Raw genomic sequence first — 18,186 nt, forward strand, 5'->3', positions numbered from 1 at the left:
TAAGAATTTGTTCTTCTCTGACCTGACTAGTTAAATAAAGGTAAAAAAATAAACAAGAACATTTATGTAGATTTTCTAAACTAAGTGTTTTGATAACTTTCGGGGCGGCAGCGTAGCCTAGTGGTTAGAGCGTTGGACTAGTAACCGGAAGGTTGCGAGTTCAAACCCCCGAGCTGACAAGGTACAAATCTGTCGTTCTGCCCCTGAACAGGCAGTTAACCCACTGTTCCCAGGCCGTCATTGAAAATAAGAATATGTTCTTAACTGACTTGCCTGGTTAAATAAAGGTAAAAAAAAAAAAAAACTTTCAAATGTAGTAACAGGTCCATGTAAAATAAACAACCCTTTACATAATACCATAGAACCATAGAATCAGTGTTTGGCTAATATAACAATGTGCACCTTTGATTGTCTTTCCCAGCTGATAAAGATACTGTGCCCATCGGCATTTTGTTTGGTGTTAATGGGGCTACCTTGGTAAACATGTCAGGGTGGTGGTGTCCTGTATACACCAGGAGTTACCTGATCCTGGTGCAGAATACACCGGGTTTCTCCCTCCCCATATTGCCGTGCACCATTAAATTCAATAATAAAAAAAGACAAGTTAAAGTGGTCTAGTAAAATGTTCATGCCGAGTACCAGGTCTCTCTCCATTTAGAGACAGCAGTATGAAGCCCGTATGTCATTCTGGACTTCATCACATCCTCTTGCCAGTCTCCAAGTTCCGGGTCAATAGATACATCTGTGAACAAATACACAGTCACTGTTTGATCACCAATGCCAATTAGGATATTTGATATACCATATTAAAGTTTGAACAGGTCAGACTAAACCTACCTACCTCTTCATTGACAACCGTTGGTAAGCAGGCAAGAAGTGAGGATGGAGGTAAGTTCTTTGCCAGCACCCCATTGATGGGCATGGCAGTGTAGATGAGCTCCTGGCCCCTCCTGAGCACTGATTACATTATAAATGGTGGTTATAATTAGCATGGTGGAAACAACCTGATCGCTACATTCACCTTTCTATTTCACTTCAGATATGAAGTTAAATATAATGGTAAAGGCAGTGATCAGGCTGGTCCCAAAAGGCTATGTTTTGAAGTTGAATTGGGACAAAACTCGCAACTGTTCTACCTTTGACCAGGTCAAATGTCACCAACCTGATTCAAGTGTCCCCACTGTTCCATTTATAGGAATGCTCACAGCGAGGACATGTCTGTGTGATTGTGAGGGCCCCCTTGCTGGTCTTCTCTATGTTGTATGTTTGGCTGAAACGGGACATCTCTCGAACAACTGCAGCAGGCAATGTACTTCGTCATCTTATGAGCTGGTGTTGACTGGTAGGGCCTGTGACAGGGTGATACAATAGACAGCCAAGTAGAACATTTCATTTTGGAATAAAGAAAGGACAATGTTCTTTGATAATGCACTTCACAGTTACAAAATCACTCTACTACTTGTATCTGCTTGGCTGGGTAATTAACCTACTAGTTATCAAACTGGGTATTTTTTTTGTATACAAATTTTCACATAAGACACATTACCGTTGTTGATGAAGCCGTCTGTATCATCAGGGCAGTAACTTGGGTCAAGCTAATTCTAGTTCGTCACTAGTTACCACGGCCACAAAGTCATACAGGCCGTCTATTTCTACAATTTCTCTTCTTAAAATGTGATTTTAAATCTAACCTTAACCACACAGATAACCTTATGCCTAACCGCAGCCATGTAGCCAGAAATTCACGTCGTTTTGGTGGCTGACTAAATATTTTTTGCCCCACTGTAGATAAAATTAATCACTAACCTTTGATGATCTTCATCAGATGAAACGCATAGGACATCATGTTACACAATACATGTATGTTTTGTTCGATAATGTGCATATTTATATCCAAAAATCTCAGTTTACATTGGCGCCTTACGTGCAGTAATGTTTTGATTCCAAAACATCCAGTGATTTTGCAGAAATACTCATAATAAACATTGATAAAGAATAAGTATTATTCACAGAATTAAAGATAGACTTCTCTTTAATACAACCGCTGTGTCAGATTTCAAAAAAACTTTATGGAAAAAGCATAATCTGAGAACGGCGCTCAGAACACAAAACAGCCAGAGGAATATCCGCCATTTTGGAATCAACAAAGTTAGAAATAACACCATATATATTCACTTACCTTAGATGATCTTCATCAGAAGGCACTCCCAGGAATCCCAGTTCGACAATAAATGACTGATTTGTTCCATAAAGTTCCATCATTTATGTCCAAATAGCCACTTGTTGTTCGCGTGTTCAGCCCAAGTAATCCATCTTCATGAGGCGCAGGCACTTCATCCAGACAAAAACTCAAAGTTCCATTACAGTCCTTTAGAAACATGTCAAATGTATGGAATCAATCTTTAGGATGTTTTTAACATAAAACATCAATAATGTTCCAACTGGAGAATTCCTTTGTCTTTAGAAATGCACTGGAACGAGAGGTAACTCTGTCGGGAGCGCGCGTCATGAGACCAAGGCTCTCTGCCAGACCACTGACTCAAAGAGGTCTTATGAGCCCCTCCTTTATAGTAGAATCCTCAAACCAGTTTCTAAAGACGGTTGACATCTAGTGGAAGCCGTAGGAAGTGCAACTTTATCCATATCTCAATGTGTATTCGGTAGGCCAAGCTTTGAAAAACTACAAACCTCAGATGTCCCACTTCCTGGTTGGATTTTTCTCAGGTTTTCGCCTGCCATATGAGTTATGTTATACTCAGACATCATTCAAACAGTTTTCTATCCAATACTAATAATAATATGCATATATTAGCATCTGGCAGTTCACTCTGGGCACGCTATTCATCCAAAAGTGAAAATGCTGCCCCCTATCCCAAAAAGGTTAAGAAAAAAATCTTATTTACAATGATGGCCTACCCCGGCTAGACTGCTGTGCCACTTGGGAGCCACGTCACTACACCCAGTCACTACAAAGATACAGGCGTCTTTCCTAACTCGGTTGCCGGAGAGGAAGGAAACAGCTCAGGGATTTGACCATGAAGCCAATGGTGACTTTAAAACAGGTACAGCTGTGATAAGAGAGAACTGAGGATAGATCAACAACCAGTGGTGGGAAAAGTACCCAATTGTCATACTTGAGTAAAAGTAAAAGATACTAAAATAGAAAATTACTCAAGTAACAGTGAAATTCATCCAGTAAAATACTACTTGAGTAAAAGTCCAACAGTATTTGGTTTTAAATATCCTTGAGGATCAAAAGTAAATGTAATTGCTAAAATATACTTAAGTATCAAAAGTAAAAGTATTAATCATTTAAAAATCCTTACACTAAGCAAACCAGACGCCCCATTTAAAAATATATGTTTTAACAGATAGCCATGGGCACACTCCCAACACTTAGACATAATTTACAAACAAAGCATGTGTGTTTAGTGACTCCGTCAGATCAGAGGCAGTTGCCAGGGGATGTTCTCTTGATAAGTGCGTGAATTTCACAATTTTCCTGTCCTGATAAGCATTACAAATGTAACCAGTACTTTTGGGTGTCAGGGAAAATATATGGAGTAAAAAGTACATGCTTTTCTTTAAGAATGTAGTGAAGTAAAAGTAGTCAAACATATAAATAGTAAAGTACAAATACCCCAAAAGCTACTTAAGAGGTACTCATTTTATTTAAGTACTTTACACCACTTGTCAACAACATTGTAGTTAATCCACAATTACTAACCTAATTGACAGAGATGCAATCTCAATTGCACTCCACACTGCCCTTTCCCAACTGGACAAAAGGAACACCTATGTGAGAATGCTGTTCATTGACTACAGCTCAGCATTCAACACCATAGTGCTCATGAAGCTCATCACTAAGGACCCTTGGACTAAACACCTCCCTCTGCATCTGGATCCTGGACTTCTGACGGCTGCCCCCAGGTGGTAAGGGTAGGCAACAACACATCTGCCATACTGATCCTCAACACTGGGGCCCGCCAGGGTGTGTATTTGGTACCCTCCTGTACTCCCTGTTCACCCACGACTGGGTGGCCAAACACAACTCCAACACCATCATTAAGTTTGCTGACGACAACAGTAGGCCTGATCACCGACAACGATGAGACAGCCTATAGGGAAGAGGTCAGAGAACTGGCTGTGTGGTGCCAGGACAACAACCTCTCCCTCAATGTGAGCAAGACAAAGGAGCTGATCTTGGACTACAGGAAAAGGCGGGCTTAACAGGCCCCCATTAACATCGATGGGACTGTAGAGGAGTGAATGAGTTTCAAGTTCCTTGGTGTCCACATCAACAACAAACGATCATGGTCCAAACATACCAAGACAGTCGTGAAGAGGGCACAACAAAACCTTTTCCCCCTCAGGAGACTAAAAATATTAGGCTTGGGCCCCCAGATCCTCAAAAGGTTCTACAGCTGCACCATCGAGAGCATCCTGACCGGTTGCATCACTGCCTGGTATGGCAACTGCTCGGCATCTGACTGTAAGGCGCTACAGAGGGTAGTGCAAACAGCCCAGTACATCACTGGGGCCAAGCTTCCTGCCATCCAGGACCTATATACCAGGCGGTGTCAGAGGAAAGTCCATAAAATTGTCAGAGACTCCAGTCACCCAAGTTATAGACTGTTTTCTCTGCTACCACACGGCAAGCGGTACCGGAGCGCCAAGTTTAGGACCGAGAGGCTCCTCAACAGCTTTCTACCCCCAAACCATAAGACTGCTGAACAATTGAAAAAAATTGCCACTGGACAATTTACATTGACACTCCCTCCCCCCTCTTGTACACTGCTGCTACTCACTGTTTGTGTGTTAACAATGCATAGTCACTTAGTCCCCACCTACATGTACAGATTACCTCAACTAGCCTGTACCCCCACACACTGACTCGGTGCCCCCGTATATAGCCTCGTTATTGTTATTCTTATTGTGTTCATTTTTATTATGACTTTTTATTTTAGCCTACTTGGTAAATATTTTCTTCTTCTTGAAATGACCTGTTGGTCAAGGGCTTGCAAGTAAGCATTTCACGGTAAAGTCGACACTAGTATTCGACGCACGTGGCAAATAAAGTTTGATTTGATTAAATGGGAACAGGTCTGTCCGTGATATGGCACTGCTCTGCTTTCTTGATATCTCAGTCAACCAGACAGGTCCTATAAGCTTTAGTTTTGTTGCACCTGGACTACTGTCCAATTGTGTGGTCAGGTGCAGCAAAGAAAGACATAGGCAAATTGCAGTTGGTCCAGATCAGTATTCTCATGCACGTACGTCATTGTGGTCCTGTATGGCTCAGCTGGTAGAGTATGGAGGTTGCAAGAGTTGTGGGTTTGATTCCCAGGGCCACCTATACAGAGGATGTATGCACGCATGACTGTAATTTGAGTCTGCTAAATGATTTATGTATTATTACATACACTAGATGACCAAAAGTATGTGGTGCTAACATCTCATTCCAAAATCATGGGCTTTAATATGGAGTTGGTCCACCGTTTGCTGCTATAACAGCCTCCACTCTTCTGGGAAGGCTTTCCCCTTGATGTTGGAATATTGCTGCGGGGACTTGCTTCTATTCAGCCACAAGAGCATAAGGGAGGTCAGGTACTGATGTTGGGCGATAGGCCTGGCTTGCAGTCGGCGTTTCAATTCATTCCAAAGGTGTTTGATGGAGTTGAGGTCAGGGCTCTGTGCAGGCCATTCAAGTTCTTCCACACCGGTCTCGGAAAAACATTTCTGTATGGACTTTGCTTTGTGCACGGGGAATTGTCGTGCGGAAACAGGAAAGGGCATTCTCCAAACTGTTGCCACAAAGTTGGAAGCACAGAATTGCCTAGCATGTCATTGTATGCTGTAGGGTTAAGATTTCCCTTCCCTGGAACTAAGGGGCCTAGCCCGAACCATGAAAAACAACCCCAGACAATTATTCCTTCTCCACCAAACTTTACAGTTGCCACTATGCATTGGGGCAGGTAGCATTCTGCTGGGATCCACAAAACCCAGAAATGTCAGTCGGACTGCCAGATTGTGAAGTGTGATTCATCTCTCCAGAGAAAGCGTTTCCACTGCTCCAGAGTCCAGTGGTGGCGAGCTTTACACGTTTGGCATTGTGCATGGTGCGGCTGCTCGGCCATGGAAACCCATTTCAGGAAGCTCCCGACAAAAAGTTATTGTGCTGATGTTTCTTCCAGAGGTAGTTTGGAACTCGGTAGTGAGTGTTGCAACTGAGGACAGCAGTTTTTTGTGCGCTACACGCTTCAGCACTGTGAGCTTGTGTGGCCTACCACTTCACGGCTGAGCCGTTGTTGCTCCTAGACGTTTCCACTTCCTAATAACAGCACTTATAGTTGACCGGAGGCAGAAATTTCATGAATTGACTTGTTTGACGGTGTCATGCTGAACGTCATTAAGCTCTTCAGTAAAGGCCATTCTACTGCCAATGTTTGTCAATTGAGATTGCATGGTTGTGTGCACGATTTTATACACACCTGTCAGCAACGGGTGTGGCTGAAATAGCCGAATCCACTAATTTGAAGGGGTGTCCACATACTTTGTATATATAGTGTATATTTGGGTTCTCGAGTGGCGCAACGGTCTAAGGCACTCATCTCAGTGCTAGAGGCGTCACTACAGACACCCTGATTCGAATTCAGGCTGTATCACAACCGACTGTGCTTGGGAGACCCATAGGGCGGGGCACAATTGGCTCAGCGTCATCGGAGTTTGGCCGGTGTAGGCTGTCATTGTAAATAAGAATTTGTTCTTAACTGACTTGCCTAGTTAAATAAATGTTAACAAATATATATATATATATATATATATAATGTCAATCTCTCCTGGCTCAAAATTGAGGAGATATTGACTGCATCCCTTTTGGTCACAGTTCAGATAATCATTGGTATCACACAAGGCATGCAATCAGAAGTCTCTTCACAGTCCCCAGGTCCAGAGCAGAGGCTGGGAAACATACAGTATTAAGTAGAGCCATGACTAAATGGAACTCTCTGCCACCCTAGGTAACTCAAGCTAGCAATTAAACAAGATTGAAAAACCAGATTAAAGAAGACCTTACGGCACGACGGGGACGAGACACATCTGCATGCATTTTGTATTTTATTTTGCATTGTATCTTGTATTCAGGTATTCCCCAGGGGTACACGCAATGCCGTCGGGGGGAAAACAAAATAAAATGTGATTCACATTTTTGAGCAAGAATTAAGACGACTATCGAGTAGTAAGACATGTATAAAAGCAACAGATACCGTTCATAAGAAGGGTCTAGAAGCATCTTATATGGTGAGCTACCGAGTGGCTAGGACAGGCAAGCCCCATACTATTGTGGAGGACATAATTATTCCTGCTGCTGCGGGTATGGCTAGGAAAATGCTGGGGAAAAGGCCCAAAAAACTATACAGACAATGTCTTCATCAAACACCACTGTTTCACGACACTTCAGTGACATGGCAGGAGATGTTTTGAAACAATTACTGCTTTGCATACATGCCAGTGAATTCTATGCGTTACAGCTGGATGAGTTAACAGACGGGCCTGGCACAGCTCCTGGTATATGTCCGTTAATAATTATGGAAGACATCCTCTTCTGGAAACCAGGACAACAGGAGAGGATATTTTGTAAGTATTGGACAGCTTTGTGACATCAAATGGACTTTGGTGGTCACGATATGTTGGTATCTGTACTGATGGCGCAAAATCCATGACAGGGAGACATAGTAGAGTGGTAACGCACGCACAAGCAGTTGCTCCCGATGGCACTGGGGTACATTACATTACATTTAAGTCATTTAGCAGACGCTCTTATCCAGAGCGACTTACAAATTGGACACTGCAGCATCTACCGAGAGGCTCTTGCTGCCAAAGGAATGCCTGGCAGCTTGAAAGATGTTTTGGACACTACAGTTACAATGGTTAACTTTGTTAAAGCAAGGCCCCTGATGAACTCTCGTGTATTTTCTGCACTATGCAATGATATGGGGAGCGACCATGTAACGCTTTTACAACATACAGAAGTGCGCTGGTTATCAAGGGGCAAAGTATTGACACATTTTTTAAATTGAGATGAGCTTAAAGTTTTGTTTACTGACCATCATTTTCACTTGTTTGACCGCTTGCATGATGACGAGTTTCTCATATGACTGGCCTATCAGGGTGATGTTTTTTCTTGCCTGAATGATCAGAAGCCATTGTCAGATTATGGATAGGGCTGCGCTCAAGAGTTTCTTGCATTGACCAATGGCCCTGTTAAGACACTGATGCCCTTTGTAACTACGTACCGATGTGAGTGTATACTCGGCCCTCACTAGCATGAAAACTAAATATAGGCACAGACTGTGTGTGGAAAATTATTTAAGACTGAGACTCTCCAATACAACCCAACATTGCAGAGTTATGTGCATCCTTTCAAGCACACCCTTTTCATTAACCTGTGGAGTTATTCACAATTTTCAATGAACAAATAAGGTTTTATATGTAAGATGGCTAAATAAAGAGCAGAATTATTGATTATTATTAGATTATTATTTGTGCCCTGGTCGAAAAAGGGCTTTTACTCACTTACCACGAGCCGGGTTGTGACAAAATCATTCTTATGTTTAATAAATGTATCGTATAGTGTGTGTGTGGGCAGGCTTACAATGATGGCAAAAAACAACATTTGAGAGTGCGCTGACCCTGGTGCTAGAGGGGGTACGCAGCTGAAGGTTGAATCTTTGAAGAGGTAGGGGACTATAAAAAGTTTGGGAACCACTGATGTATGTGATATGTGGTTCTCGCATGGCTATCTTAAGATGAATGCACTAGTTGTGGGTCACGCTGCCAGCATCTGCTGAATGGCTCAATGGCAATGTAAATGTAGTGCTAAATATGTACAGTTGAAGTTGGAACTTTACATACACCTTAGCCAAATACATTTAAACTCAGTTTTTCACGAATTTTCACAATTTTATTTCTTTCATCACATTCCCAGTGGGTCAGAAGTTTACATACACTCAATTAGTATTTGGTAGTATTGCCTTTAAATGGTTTAACATGGGTCAAACATTTCGGACAGCCTTCCACAAGCTTCCAACAATAAGTTGGGTGAATTTTGGCCCATTCCTCCTGACAGAGCTGGTGTAACTGAGTCAGGTTTGTAGGCCTCCTTGCTCGAAAACTCTTTTTCAGATCTGCCAACAAATTTTCTATAGGATTGAGTTCAGGGCTTTGTTATGGACACTCCAATACCTTGACTTTGTTGTCCTTAAGCCCTTTTGCCACAACTTTGGAAGTATGCTTGGGGTCATTGTCCATTTGGAAGACACATTTTCAACCAAGCTTTAACTTGACGGTGTTGCTTCAATCCACATAATTTCCCTCCCTCACGAGGTCATCTATTTTGTGAAGTGCACCAGTCCCTCCTGCAGCAAAGCAGGAGGGACTGGTGCAGCAAAACACCATGATGCCGCCACCTCCGTGCTTCACGGTTGCGATGGTGTTCTTTGGCTTGCAAGCCTCTCTTCTTTTCCTCCAAACATAACAATGGTCATTATGGTCAAACAGTTTCATTTTTGTTTCATCAGACCAGAGGACATTTCTCCAAAAAGTACAATATTTGTCCCCATGTGCAGTTGCAAACCATAGTCTTGCTTTTTTTTATGGCGGTTTTGGAGCAGTGGCTTCTTCCTTGCTGAGCGGCCTCTCAGGTTATATCGATATAGGACTCGTTTTACTGTGGATATAGATACTTTTGTACCGGTTTCCCCCAGTATCTTCACAAGGTCCTTTGCTGTTGTTCTAGGACTGATTTGCACTTTTCACACCAAAGTGCATTCATCTCTAGGAGAAAGAATGCGTCTCTTTCCTGAGCGGTATGACAGCTGCGTGGTTCCATGGTGTAAATACTTGCGTACTATTGTTTGTACAGCTGAACGTGGTACCTTCAGGCATTTGAAAATTGCTCCCAAGGATGAACCAGACTTGTGGAGGTCTACAATTTATTTTGCGGTCTTGGCTGATTTCTTTTGATTTTCCCATGATGTCAAGCAAAGAGGTACTGAGTTTGAAGGTAGGCCTTGAAATACATCCAGATGTACACTTCCAATTGACTCAAAGGATGTCAATTAGCCTATCAGAAGCTTCTAAAGCCATGACATCATTTTCAGGAATTTTGCAAGCTGTTTAAAAAAGGCAGTCAACTTAGTGTATGTAAACTTCTGACCACTGGAATTGTGATACAGTGAATTCTAAGTGAATTAATCTGTCTGTAAACAATTTTGGGAAAAATGACTTGTGTCATGCACAAAACCGACTTGCCAAAGCTATAGTTTGTTAACAATAAATTTGTGGAGTGGTTGAAAAACGAGTTTTAATGACTCCAACCTAAGTATATGTAAACTTCCGACTTGAACTGTATGCCATGTCACAATGCTGCCCTTGAAAAACTGACTGCCAGCTTGGACAAAAGATTATGATCTTGACTGGAGGCCCTTCACCGGATGAGAAGAAATGTTACAAGATGGGCATTACCAATTGTGCCAACTTGTCAGAACATGGACATAACAGATGTAAAATTCTTTGCAAGTGCGTGAACAGGGAATTTCCTGAAGGAGGTCATTCGTTTGTCCTCCAGAATTGAGAAAGTCTATACCAAGTGGTAGTACAGTTATGAAAATGTAGTCAAATCTCTTTACCCTGTATAGTGATATACTGATGTAATCCATTTATATAGAAAGTGAACTCTGAAAAACTCAAGTTTACAACAAATGAGAAAGAACATGACTGAACAGTGAAATAAACACACAAATTAAATGCCAAGTGAAATATGAATCTTATTTATGGAATAAAAATAACAGGTTTAACACTGCCAATATAAAGTAAAACAAATGTTAGAGCTTCCCCACACATCCCCAGATAAGGACCATTACCCAACCACATCTCACTGCAGTCTGGCGACACAAGACATACTTCACATACTTATTATTTTTTGAATAATAGTCAGTCATTTGTTTTTAATTGTTGACATCTTATGAAAAACAATGTCCTGGGTAAATTTCTAATGAACTATGGAGATGACATCAGATCCCTACAGCAGACAAAAACATTGTGCCATGATAGTATCCTGGAAACCAACTAAATGCAAATGATGTATATTTCTGATGTTAGATGAAGGGGGTTCGTTTATGTGACAAAAACTAAACACACAACAGCAAACACATGCCAGACAAAATAAAAAAAAAGTTTACAAAAAAAATTGGGAAAGAGTATGGAAGACACCACCATATTGAAGATGTGCGTGTTTGGTGGTTACCCCCTGAACAAAAAAGGAAATTTGAACAGATAATTCCAAAAACAAAACACTGTCCCAAAACAACACTCTATACCAGAGTGTACATTTACACTGAATGAGGAGTGTGTGATTTTGGCCAGTCTGTGGTGAAAAGCATTAAAACGGACTCAAGATCAAAATACTTGTGTGATGATGGAGCTGATAAATCACACACAAAACCTGGGGAAGATGAAGACATGGGTGAAAGAATGTCCCCCATTATTAGAAATACACAGAGAAAAGACAAAGACAAACAGCACAGAGGGTTTGTGCGAGGCCGGTTCCAGGTCTTGCTACTTTTTGGTTGTTTTGCGGATCAATGCCATTCTCTGGATGAGACAAATGAAAAACATGCTCAATCACTATTGCATTTAGGTCATTTTTTCATAGACATTCTTATCCAGAGCACCTTACAGTCAGTGCATTCAACTAAGGTTGGTAGTAAGACAACCACATATCAGTCCCATATTAAATTATGGAAATTATTTTCAGTACTTCCTAAACAAACAATACACCAAAATAATAATGATATAATACATGTACAGTGCTGTGAAACAGTATTTGCCCCCTTTCTAATTTTCTCTACTTTTGCATATTTTTGATACTGAACCTAATATTAGACAAATGGAACCTGAGTGAACAAATAACACAAAAATTACATACTCATTTCCAGTGGTGTAAAGTACTTAAGTAAAAATACTTTAAAGTACTACTTAATTAGCTTTTGGGGTATCTGTACTTTAATATTCACTACATTCCTAAAGAAAATAATGTACTTTTACACCATACATTTTCCCTGACGCCCTAAAGTACACGTTATAATTTGAATGCTTAAGCAGGACAGGAAAATTGTCAAATTCACACACACATCAAGAGAACATTCCTGGTCTGATCTGGCGGACTCACTAAACACAAATGCTTCATTTGTAAAGATGTCTAGCCCACTCTTCCATGCAGAACTGCTTTAATACAGCAACATGTGGGTTTTCAAGCATGAACTGCTCATTTCAAATCCTGCCCCAACATCAATTGGGATTAGGTCTGGACTTTGACTAGGCCATTCCAAAACTTCAAATGGGCTGCTTTTTAGCCATTTTCATGTCGACTTGATTGTGTGTTTTGGATCATTATCTTGCTGCATGACTCAGCTGTTCCTTCTAGGGCTGGGTGATATGGCCAAAATCTCATATCCCGATATAGGTAATTTCATATCCTGATAACGATATATATAACAATATGGCACATTTGCTGTAATTTCAATGAATAAATTGTGTATATAAAATGACCACATGTAAAGGCCTATTTCTTATTACATTTTGAATTATACTCAACAAATAAAAGGTACTTACTCATATTTGATTATTTCTCCTTTTCTTTAGAACCTTTGCGCAAATGTTCAATTAAGCATGTAACAAAATATAAAATATGTATATAAAAAACATATATATATTTTGGGGGCTTGCCTGTTTTGCATGTTATTTTGGCATTAATGTGTGTCACATATCAATTTGCATTTGGTACCTTGGTCGAGTGTTGGCACCAACTCACGAAACCCCCGTTTCTCGACCGTGTAAATTGGGGCCATGTCTTTGCAGATGTAAGTTGTAATGGCAGCTGTTATCTCCTTCCATCTTCGTGAATCTTTGGCATATGGTGTGCCGCGGGCAAAAGCCTCTTGCGAGTCGGGGGCTTGTGTTGAGCACGCGACTGTACTTTTTTGGGTCTCATCTGTAGACTCTCTCCGTACTGTTTCACATGATTCTTGTGTAGGTGGTAAAAGAGGTTAGTGTTTTTTTTAGTCCGGGTTAGACTTTTCATACCCAAACCCCTGTGCATGCGACCAAAGAAGCCCCTCTTTTAGGTAGGAGGTCCTTGCTCTGTATCACGTTCACTCTCCTCCATGTTTGTTTGTGTTGCAAATTTCCCCGTGTGGAAGAACGCAAACCTTCGTCCAATTGACGACAAAATATTGCCGTAAAGAGTGATTTGCCACACAACGAAATAAACAATAGAAAAGCGTTTATCGTTTCATATTATGCTCTATTGTCACACAATATATATATATCGTCATATCGCCCAGCCCAAGTTCCTTCTATTAAGGCAAGTCGTCTAGGTCCTGAGGTAGCAAAGCATCCTAAAACTATCACACTACCACCCATCACCATGCTTGACCATTGGTAGAAGGTTCTTACTGTGTAACTGGTTGTGCCACCTTTAGCTGAATGACTGCAACCAAATTTCATCGGAAAAGTTCTCAAGTTTGCCAAAAAGCACCTGGATGATCATCAATACTCTTAGAAGAATGTTCTTTGGGTGACATAGGTCCTATTATTCCTGGTGAAAACCAAACACTTGATTCATTCTTCTAAGAGTCTTGATGATCATCCAGGTGCTTTTTGGCAAACTTGAGTAAACTTTTCAGATGAAATTTGGTTGCAGTCATTCAGCTAAAGGTGGCACAACCAGTTATTGAGTGTAAGGGGGCAATTACTTTTTCACACAGGGGAATTGGGTGTTGCATAACTTTGTTAATTAATAAAATAAGTACATCTTTCTTTGTTACTTGTAAACTCAGGTTCCCTTTATCTAATATTCGGTTTTGGTTGAAGATCTGATAGCAATCAGTATCAAAAATATTGAAAAATAGAAAAACTCAGAAATGGGGAAAATACTTTCACAGCACTGTTCATTTAAATTATTGAACGTTTAGCACAATGCATTAGTATAAATGTGAACCCTGGGTGTGATTAAGATGAAAGAGTGACAAACAAACCTGTTTGTGGGCCTCTGTGGTACAAGCCTTCTTATACGGCCGAATCTCATCTGAACCATAGCCAGGAATCCACATGTTCCATTGGCGCTCTGTTGAGTGGCAGGCAACATAGGGAGTGAGAATAAAATTCCAAGAGAAAATACACTCAATAGGAAATGGTCCATTAACTTAATCCACCTTTTATATGGATATCTTTAAAACTCAAAACTGCACTCAAGACTCTGTTCATTTTTGCCATTGTAAATCAATCATTCGAGTAATGGAGACAAACACTGCTTCTGTCACAATAGCTGCCAGGGCTCTACGGTGCGACTATTTTACTCACATATGCACCTGGAATTTTTATTTAGAAGCACCAGTGGAACTAGAAAAATGAAGGATTCTATCGTTATTACCGCTAATATTGTGATCCTAAATGTCTTTGTATGCGCCAACATTTCTCCAAAATGTTCAGCATATAGCCCTGCCTCCAGCGGCTGCTCCAACCATTTTTTTCCTTCACCTTTATTTAACCAGGTAGACTAGTCGAGAACAAGTTCTCATTTACAACTGCGACCTGGCCAAGATAAAGCAAAGCAGTGCGACACAAACAACAACACAGAGTTACACATGGAATAAACAAACACAGTCAATAATACAATAGAAAAAGTATATATACAGTGAGTGCAAATGAGGTCTAAGGGAAGGTCTAAGGGAAGTGAGGCAATAAATAGGCCATAGGGATGAAATAATTACAATATAGCAATTAAACACCAGAACATCTGGTGTTCAACCTTGTAAATGTAAATGTGTTCAACCTTCCCAAGTTCTCTCACGTCACCCCGCTCCTCCGCTCTCTCCACTGGCTTCCAGTTGAAGCTCGCATCCGCTACAAGACCATGGTGCTTGCCTACGGAGCTGTGAGGGGAACGGCACCTCAGTACCTCCAGGCTCTGATCAGGCCCTACACCCAAACAAGGGCACTGCGTTCATCCACCTCTGGCCTGCTCGCCTCCCTACCACTGAGGAAGTACAGTTCCCGCTCAGCCCAGTCAAAACTGTTCGCTGCTCTGGCTCCCCAATGGTGGAACACACTCCCTCACGACGCCAGGACAGCGGAGTCAATCACCACCTTCCGGAGACACCTGAAACCCCACCTCTTTAAGGAATACCTAGGATAGGATAAAGTAATCCTTCTCACCCCCCTTAAAAGATTTAGATGCACTATTGTAAAGTGGCTGTTCCACTGGATGTCATAAGGTGAATGCACCAATTTGTAAGTCGCTCTGGATAAGAGCGTCTGCTAAATGACTTAAATGTAAATACTGAGTTGATAGATGTGCAGAAGGTACATGCATTTAAGAGCAGTTGGAGGCAACGGAAGAAGAGTTGTAATGGCATTGAAGCTCGTCTAGAGGTTAGTTAACACAGAGAAGAAAGAAGAAGGGCCAGAAGTATACAGAATGGTGTCGTCTGCGTACAGGTGGATCAGTGAATCACCAGCAACAATGACCGACTTCATTGATGTATAACAGAGAAAAGAGTCGGCCCGAGAATTGAACCCTGTGGAACCCCATCAGCCAGTATTAGCCTGTACTTTTACTCACCCAGGTGTAGCTGGACGTCCTTCACTTCTAAGGTGTTGGATTTTCGATGGCGGGCCAGCTGACAGGCAGCCGTCACCACACTGTCAATGAAGTCATCTGCAATCTGTAGCAGCATCTGAGAGGAAGACAGATGGGGGACCTCAGGTGACAAGTGATGAGGCTCCTAAACATTGCATGCACTAACTAGTCTTTGCATTGTGGTTTGGGACGCCATCGTCAGTGAAAGACACTTCTGAGCTGGGAAGCATACCTCCTCCACATCCTCATCGAGCTGCTCATTGGGGTCAATCTCTCTTACGAGGTCCTGCAGCTTCTTTTTACTCAACACCTGAGTGGAGGGCAAACAGGTTGTTCGTCATAGTCAATGGTGCACTCGAAGCAGTCAAGTAGAGTGGCTATACGCTCATTGTACACCCTGAAACTTGGCATCTGGCTAGGGAGATGAATATAGAAGGCATGTTTTTACAGAATCAACCTGCACATGAAACTGAAGGATTGGCGTCAATGTATGTAAAGCCAAGTAGTAATTGTACCTTACAGTTATAGTGAATTCTTTGAACAATTCTATTTAAAACCGTCACCCAGCAAGAGGTATACACTTGCATGGTCGTGCTTATTAGCCACCAAATGGAAGAATCCGAACTTAAACAGGGAGGGATTTCCTGTCCAATAAGAAAGATACATTTTCATTTTCTGTCGCAAATTTTTTTACAGCATGCCCCAGGTAGGTGATGAGGAAATGGATAGGAGGAATCACCTGACTTCCTTCTGGGCTGACTCTGCCGGCAGGGCCAGGTGTGCCCATCACCTTCCCTGGAACGGCGGCGGCGGCGTTGCTATTGGCCATGCTGGTGGCAAGAGGTAGTGTTGAGGTAGGCCTCGGCCTTCACGGTGAAGAAGTTGGAGTGGTTGGACAGTGGGTGGCACTGGGTCATAATCTGCCAGATGGTGGGGCCTCTCTCTGGGTCTGCACTGTCGTCGTAAGGACCGTGAAACTGGAATCAAAAGGGAAAAGTGTGAGAAAAAAAGCTCCTTGCGCCCTCAATCAAAAAGCACACAGAATGCCAGGGTGCGGATAGACTGGTACATGGGATATGACTAGGGCCTTATAACATCTGCGTTGTGGAGAACACCTGCATTAAAGGGTAACTCCACCCCAAAACCCACACTTCTTCTATTTTTCCCAAGACCTCAAAAGTAATCTCCTGATGTAGTTAATATTGTAGTCCACAACAATGCTTTAAGTGTGATTTTGAGCATGAAAACCTGAAAAACAAACATAATTTTGGGGGAAAAAAATTCTACAGACCTAGTCATATCACGACATCTTGGCAGTTATGCATTTAAATGTCAGACTAGTTAACTAAAACCTAGGTTACAAAACCTGGAATGATATTTATATGGATATTTACTGGGTAGTTAAAAAAACAAATATCACACATTGCGGCTGGCAAACCAGTAAACATTACACCGTCTGTCAGTTTTATATTATTGCGTATGGGCATATCAACACTCACGTGACAGCTAAGTTAGCTAGCTGGCTATGTTTGTTGACTAGCTAGCCGGCCGACATGTTAACTGGATAAATATTTATTAAGCACATGTTGATTGTATGATATCGTGAGACAAGCGTTGAGCTTAACTAAAGGAATCCGTAATAATGTTGAAAAACTAACGTTAGTAACAAATGCATCACAACAACAGCTATTTTCAGTTAACGTCAGTTAGTTAGCAGGCTAATAACATGGTTTAACTAGGTAACGTTACAGATTTAGCAAATATTCAGCTTGAAGACACAACGGTCACATTTTTCATGGAATGGTCCAAGCAAGCGTATCTACATATAGTAAATAAATACCTTAATAGCCAGCTAGATACCTGCTAACACGACATGGGGAGGATCTCAATTGCAGACGTCATCTATCTTTGCCTCCTTCTCAAAAACCTATTGGAGGAGAGGGTCCGAAGCGCGGGACCTCTGGCTTTCTCATCCAATGTGTTTTTGAGAAGGAGAGAGGACGCGAGCAGTAAATAACTGAGCTCTTCCCATAATCATTACGCTGTGAAGCTAGCTGGAAAATGTACAAGTAATCTCTCAAAGATACATATATATATGTTTTGAATACTTACCTGACAAAACAAACACTATCTCCCCATGTTTTAAACTAGCTCATTTAAGTCCACACAACACAAACCTGTCTGTGACAAGAAATTCCGATTTTTTTTTCTTCTCTTCCTAACTGTATTTCCGGTACACCCAAATAGACGTACTACTCCCTCCAGTGTCTGATGAGGGAAATGTTGCACAAGTATAATTTAACACATTTATGAAGATTTTACACTATTGTGGCGAGATGTACTGTTTGGATTCTTTACATACAATAGAAATAAGCTGAAACATTTTTATGTAATTAATTTCATTATACTTTTGGCCAAATGTCATATACACAAATGTAAATTTACAAACAGAAAACCACATTTTCGTACCCTACAAAAAGAAATTG

The 18,186-nt window shown here is 41.4% G+C and overlaps 1 long non-coding RNA gene and 1 pseudogene across 2 annotated transcripts; both read right to left on the minus strand.

Annotated features, from left to right (window-relative positions):
- Positions 1-427: 427 nt before the first annotated feature.
- On the minus strand, positions 428-2,119 carry LOC127914254 (uncharacterized). The gene is made up of 3 exons (XR_008087840.1): positions 1,163-2,119; positions 842-957; positions 428-742 (listed from the first exon to the last, which is right to left on the minus strand). It is a non-coding gene; the product is annotated as an uncharacterized LOC127914254 (long non-coding RNA).
- Positions 2,120-10,813: 8,694 nt separating this feature from the next.
- LOC118364161 (transcription initiation factor TFIID subunit 12-like) lies at positions 10,814-16,674 on the minus strand (annotated as a pseudogene). The gene is made up of 5 exons (XR_008087847.1): positions 16,440-16,674; positions 15,933-16,010; positions 15,683-15,797; positions 14,097-14,185; positions 10,814-11,652 (listed from the first exon to the last, which is right to left on the minus strand). The product of XR_008087847.1 is annotated as a transcription initiation factor TFIID subunit 12-like (transcript).
- Between the last annotated feature and the right edge of the window lie 1,512 nt (positions 16,675-18,186).

This window comes from Oncorhynchus keta, chromosome 31 (genome assembly GCF_023373465.1).
Source record: "Oncorhynchus keta strain PuntledgeMale-10-30-2019 chromosome 31, Oket_V2, whole genome shotgun sequence".
In the NCBI taxonomy this organism is placed as follows: Eukaryota; Metazoa; Chordata; class Actinopteri; order Salmoniformes; family Salmonidae; genus Oncorhynchus; species Oncorhynchus keta.